Source organism: Schistocerca nitens, chromosome 8 (assembly GCF_023898315.1).
Source record: "Schistocerca nitens isolate TAMUIC-IGC-003100 chromosome 8, iqSchNite1.1, whole genome shotgun sequence".
Lineage (NCBI taxonomy): Eukaryota > Metazoa > Arthropoda > Insecta > Orthoptera > Acrididae > Schistocerca > Schistocerca nitens.
The window spans coordinates 239,267,669-239,274,033 of NC_064621.1; the positions used below are offsets into that span (position 1 = coordinate 239,267,669).

General features: G+C 40.2%; 1 non-coding gene across 1 annotated transcript; it reads right to left on the reverse strand.

The window, feature by feature from the left end:
* Nucleotides 1–1,776: 1,776 nt before the first annotated feature.
* Trnat-ugu (transfer RNA threonine (anticodon UGU)) lies at nucleotides 1,777–1,850 on the reverse strand. The gene has a single exon. It is a non-coding gene; the product is annotated as a tRNA-Thr (tRNA).
* Nucleotides 1,851–6,365: the final 4,515 nt, after the last annotated feature.

The window sequence follows — 6,365 nt, forward strand, 5'->3', positions numbered from 1 at the left end:
TGTGTCGTGTAGCTGATTGTGAGAGTCCTTACACGGACATGTGTCTATGTTGTCATGGATGAATGAGTGTGGTAGTGTGTAACCTAGTGCTGACAAAGAGCTTACTCCTATTCCTAGCAGCCCCAAGGCTACCTTTGATCCTTCCGCCCACGGACGGACGAATCACCACCCATAGTGTCACATGCCCTTACTCAATGAAACAATGCAAAGTGATCTCGAATTTAACCTTGGACAATGGCGCAAAGTCTGGTGGTCAGGACCTGTACTTCACCACGTCTCCTCTTCTCCCTTCACTTACCAAATACCAGGAATAAAAATTTCTTCCACCTCCAAAATTAAAGCCGGCAACCTCCGAGTGAGCAATCTTCTCCATGTGATCTTTCGAAATTTTGACACGACATGATTTTCAGTAACGACAATCGTCTCGCATGCCACCTTACAGATTCTTTCAATCAACCTGCAGTGTAGCGGACTGATATTTCTCTCTAAAATTTCTTTTCTTCTGCACTTATTCATAGAGTCATATTATATACTGCAAGTGTTTGCTTTAGTCATGTGGATTGCTGCAGGCCCATCTCACTTTTATCTTTAGAGCTATAGTTATCATCGTTACAATGAAACCGTCTTGAATCCCTGCAGAAAATATGAAATTATTTTATTTCGCAGAGGCTATCAGCAGAAGTAGGTTTTTGTGCATTGCTAGTATTTTAATTGAAGTGCAAAGAGCAGGCGAGCAGAAGAGACTGTAGAATATGTGTTGCCATACTATCAGCTTGCTAAGAAGTCGACGTACGAAATATTAGCAGCAAGCTCACGACACAAAGTAAATCAGACCACTATTTTCAAAATTCCTATGAGTTGTGTTATGCTCAGAGGACACAATAAAATAGTGGCAGGATGTCGTTGAAAGAGATCGACTGAACTTGATACAACAGACTCTCGTTGTTTCGGAATCGAGTAAACGGAAAACTCAGTTAACCCGTACTAGCTGTTCGGACCTTGCCAAATTACATCAAAAAATCTGTCGGTTAAAATGAATTGAGGATAATTCGTACTATAATCTAAAATCTGGTGTTCCCACTGTACTTATATATTCCATATGTTATTCTTCGTGTGAACCGAATAAGCATATAAACATATAGTGTTGTTCACTACGGCATTTTCCGTTTCGTAATTCACATAATTTTTGTCAATAGTATACTATACTGTATTTCGCAACAATGGTCCAATCGCTTGCTTTTGCTCGCGTGTCACTTCCACGGCGTAAGACTCTAGGGTGGAGGAAGACGGGCGCTGGTCAGCAAACCGCACACAGCGTGCGACACGTAAGAGTCCAGAAAACTCTTTGCCTCTGTTTGTGAACAGTCAGTGTGTTTTATCTTCCTTTCACTCCATCACTTCCAATATGTCACGGAAGCAGAAACACATTTAAAACATTAAATGTATTCGCAATTTCGAATATGGACAACCATCACCATTAGAATGGAACGAGGACACAGAAAATTTATGCTGGACAGATAATCGAACCCGCATTTCCCCTTTATCGCGAGCGGTCATCTTACCACTTTGCTATCCGTGCATGCACGCATTACCAAAGGAACTTTGCACCGTATTTAGAATAACACAGGCAGTGCAATATCGGAAACAGAAACGGTTTCATAACGCACTGTCGCTAAATCAAATGCAACAAATTCTTCGTATGAAATGGTAATTAAATCAAGGCCCTAAGCTGTAGACAGGCGTTGATATACATCAACGTGTACGGTTGAAAATGTGTGCCCCGACCGGGACTCGAACCCGGGATCTCCTGCTTACAAGGCAGACGCTCTATCCATCTGGGCCACCGAGGACAGACTGAACTTGATACAACAGACTCTCGTTGTTTCGGAATCGGGCAATGACTGCAGGGATTTATCCCTGGCATGTTCCCAACTTAATGTCCACACACTACATTCGTAGTGCCCCTTCCCATTACACTCATTACTCGCGGCAGACAAACTTACCGAGTACCGTAAGGGTTCGGGCGATGCGTGTGCAACCGGCACAGAAGAAAAAGGTCAATGGTCGGTTAGCGTTAACCATATGAAGATGGTATCTGTTCTTTCGGACATGTCCATATGAAGAATTATATGAAGATGGTATCTGTTCTTTCGGACATGTCCGAAAGAACAGATACCATCTTCATATAATTCTTCATATGGTAGACAGTAGAGTGAAGACTAAAACAAAGTTGCAGACCACTTCCAGAAACCGAAGTTTACTCTCTCGTCGATAATAAGTTCAAGAGACAAATTGAAAGCAAGTCCAACGAGCTGTTCATTTAGCGGCAATAGCTAGGGCATCAGGCCAGCCAAACACGAAGTGGACGGTTCACTGTTTCAATGGTTCCACCATACGCGCTCACAGCAGATTCTGTTGTCCGGCCCCACACTCCACGAAAAGGATAGTGTTCTGGCTATGGCGTTTCCAGAAGAGGCATAAAATCAGTGGTGACAGTGTCTGTGGAGAGGCTCATAGGGCAAACGGGCTCATTTATATTACCCAAGGTATGTGTTTATTATGCATGAAGCTCACGTTTCCTGTAACTTGATACCTGAAAATACACTAATGTCAAGGGCGAAAAAAGTCCCGCAGGAAAAAGCAGCAGGGATAGACTGACATTGGTCTTTTGTTGTAATACACATGGTTCTGAGATGTTCAGATCATTAGTGACTGTATAATACAAAATCCACAGTTTTAAAAATGTTAACTTGTTCAATGGGTCATGCCATTACGAGAATAACAGTGAAGCTTGTATAACCATAACTCTCTTCTGTAGAAAGTTCAGCAACTAATTGTTGTGGGGAAAAGAAATTTTTTACTGATTTTGGACCACTGTTGCGCACATCAGTTAGAAGATCTTGAACTTCCGAACATAGAAATTGTCTTCTTACGAGCTAACACGACGACCCGTCGGCAGCCTTTGGATCAAGGAATAATCGCTTCGGTAAAGCGCAATTATAGAAGCAGATTTGTTAAGTTTGCCATCTGTAGAAACGAACTGCAAGAAATAGTTGTACTGGAAGCTATCCACAACTTATCTGCTGCTTGGGATGAAGCTAAAATAGACACTGTAACTAACTTATCTAAGAAGGCCAGGACAGCAACTGATAACGCCGCTGAACTTGAAGAGGATACAACATCTGAACTTACACGTAATGCAGATACACCTTTGGATTCAGATGCTGTTCTTCTGCAGGTTTACAATCGGTTGGTACTCTTTCCAACCGTCAATACAGAAGAATGGCTGCAGACAGACGACGACATCTATCCGACTGAAGATCCAGTCATCTGTTCCACCGAAGATGCAGAAGACAATGATCATGGTTTATTGTCATCTTTAGAAGAGGAACACAAAGATATGACCCCTCCTCCACCTCCCCTCCACTCCCTCCACCTGTTGAAGATGTAGCAGCAATTGCTGTTCTCGAGCGATTTTTTTTGCTGACACTTCTGATGTCTCCATGGCATTTCAGGCTGCTCTGGGTACGGTATTTTCAGAGAGTGCTATAATAATACGACCAATGGTCCGAGAAACAACAATTAATTACTTTTTTCAGATTGATGTGTCAAAGTAAACTGTGTAATGGGTAACAATTGTTGTAAACTAAAACATTAATTGCGATTAACATTCAGCATATTAAAGAAAAGTACGTTAACGTACTCTTTAAGATTGTCGTTTATTGTATTACATGACGCACTAATGGTTACATGATGCACTAATTCAATGGGTACAATAGTATTTTAATTTTTTCTTAGATGTCATGAAAATAGAGCACTCTCATTCATTGGTAGCAATAACAAGAAAAAAGTAAACACAGCAGTCATATATTATTACAAAAAGCTCGTTAATTCAAACTTCGTTATTTCTCGGTCCCTTGAAATTCGGTTAATCGAGAGTCTACAATATGTTGTTTAAAATATACGAACCCGATCAAAAGGAACTGTTGCAGCAGTCAAACACATTAGCATTTGTTCAAATAACTTACGGGTTTGCTGCCGGGTGACGTCGTCCAACACCGCCAATATTTCGACAGGAGCACACCCTGCCATTCTCAAGGCACAAATGCAAGGAAGAAAACCGTAAGTTATTTGAACATTCGATTTGCCGGGAAAAGTTAAGGTCTCTTATTAGCATTTGTATAGCTGGCGTAAGCGGTTAACGCGTTCTTGCGCCGTCACAGTACGCTCATGGCCTACATGAGTTGTTATTTCAGTGACAGTTCGTGGGCACTACGAGAAAGGTACCCGCAAACGACTCGTTAATGGCTGTATTCGAATAAAATGTCAGGAAATCAACGGATGTTTAATAGTTTTCCGTCCGCTCTTCATTACACTAATTTCCGCGAAACATTTACTAACAAGGAGAACATGTTTTTAAACGTGATTTTACCGAACTTAGGGCACAGCAGAAGGATGGTGAGCTACCATTATTAATGCCATGATATAAATTTTCGGAGAGCTGGACACGTGTTAAGCTCATGTTTTGTATATCGTCATTCCACCTCGCTCTACATCAGCATATATACTCTGCAAGTCATTATTCAGTTTGTGGCGGGGGATACTTCGTGCCAGTCTTGGCGATCGTCTATCCTAGAATTTGTATGTCCCTCACCGCACCATGAATACTCTTAGTGCCGTCTCATAATACGCTTATCTATGCAAGAGCTAAGAACTTTAAACCACGACTCGTACTTACGATCTGTAAGCTACAGTCACAGACAGCCCTTGAAGCAATCTCTCTTAATAAAATTAGTACGAATGTCCCTCCAAGAAACGATATCGTTTCGTATCAGCCGATATTGCTTTGTGTTAAACGAAAAAAGTATGAAATTAAACAGTATTTTGATAGACTGCAGTATTAGCTCAGTTTAACAGATTGTTCGTGTTAAGCGTTTTAGTTTTCATTTACTTGATTGCCCGTCAATACTTACCTAAGTATTTGGCAGACGGTTCGCAGAACGACGTTCAGTCTATTCCTCAACTGTTCCAGTCTTGAACAGCACATGGGAAAACTGAGCACCTGATTCTTTCCGTACGAGATATGATTTCTCATATTTCATTCTGATGGTAATTCATCCTATTTTAGGCGCGATCAACAATATATTTACTTGCCTGGAGGAAGAATGGTTCAAATGGCTCTGAGCACTATGGGACTTAACATCTATGGTCATCAGTCCCCTAGAACTTAGAACTACTTAAACCTAACTAACCTAAGGAGAGCATACAACACCCAGCTATGGAGCAAGAAATTGATAATTGAAATGTCGTTAAAAGGTCTCACCGCAACGAAAACCGCATTTGTCTTAACCCTTGCAGTATCAAAAGGAGGGTTTCTTTATGCCCACCTTTTGAAAATACTATAATTGAGTCAATTTTTTGTTGTATTTTAAAAGTTTGGTTAATTTTTTTGTTTTAATGAGTTCTTCTTCCACATTCCATATATGTTTCAAATTTTTCAGTTAATCTTAACCCAAGAATCCTCGCAGCACCAAGGGGTGAGGCAGGGTGGTGGAAGGGGGGGGGGGAGTGAAGGGGAGAGAAAGTTACGCTCACCTTTTGTAAAAATTTTAATCTAGTAGTTGCTTTATATTTTAAAGTTATGAAAAAGATATACTGTTTTAAATGAATTCTTATACCGTATTCATATACGTTTTAAATTTTTCAGTTAAACTTAAGCCAAAAGTTAAAGTTCCATAGTAGACCTCACTTTCTCCAGTGTATGTCGTATTCTAGGTTTCGACGTCCAGAGCCTTACTTATACATCAACATCTCTGTAAAAAGTATGCTGTTAATATAAGTCAACAACAATCAAGGAAATTTTGATTTTTAAAATTTTTCTTATAGTGGTCATGAATTCGGTAGAACACGTTATTGAAAGGGCATTGATACCGGTAAGAGTGTACTAAAAGATATTTTCATGTTCTCGATTGTACTTACACATCAACACATTAATAAGTATGTTGCTCAGATAATTCAACAACAATCAACGAATTTTGCTTTTTTAAAATTTTTCTTCGGGTGGGCGCAAAGCACCTTCCCTCTGCCACACCTCTGGTAATGCACGTTATGGAAAATGCCTTGGTATTTTTAGGGGTAAGTCTCAGTAGTAGACGTCACTTCCCCAACAAAGGTCGTATTCAGTATTTACCGTTTCAATTCCTTACTTACAAATCAATTTCTTTAGGAAGTATGTTGGGAATAAACGTCAGCTTTCTTATTTTTTTTTATAGTGGCCGTAAGACAGTAATACAAGATACTGAAAGTGCGTTGTTACTGCAATAACATTAAGACAGCAGAGCGTTCAGAATAGCAGTGGGCCTATA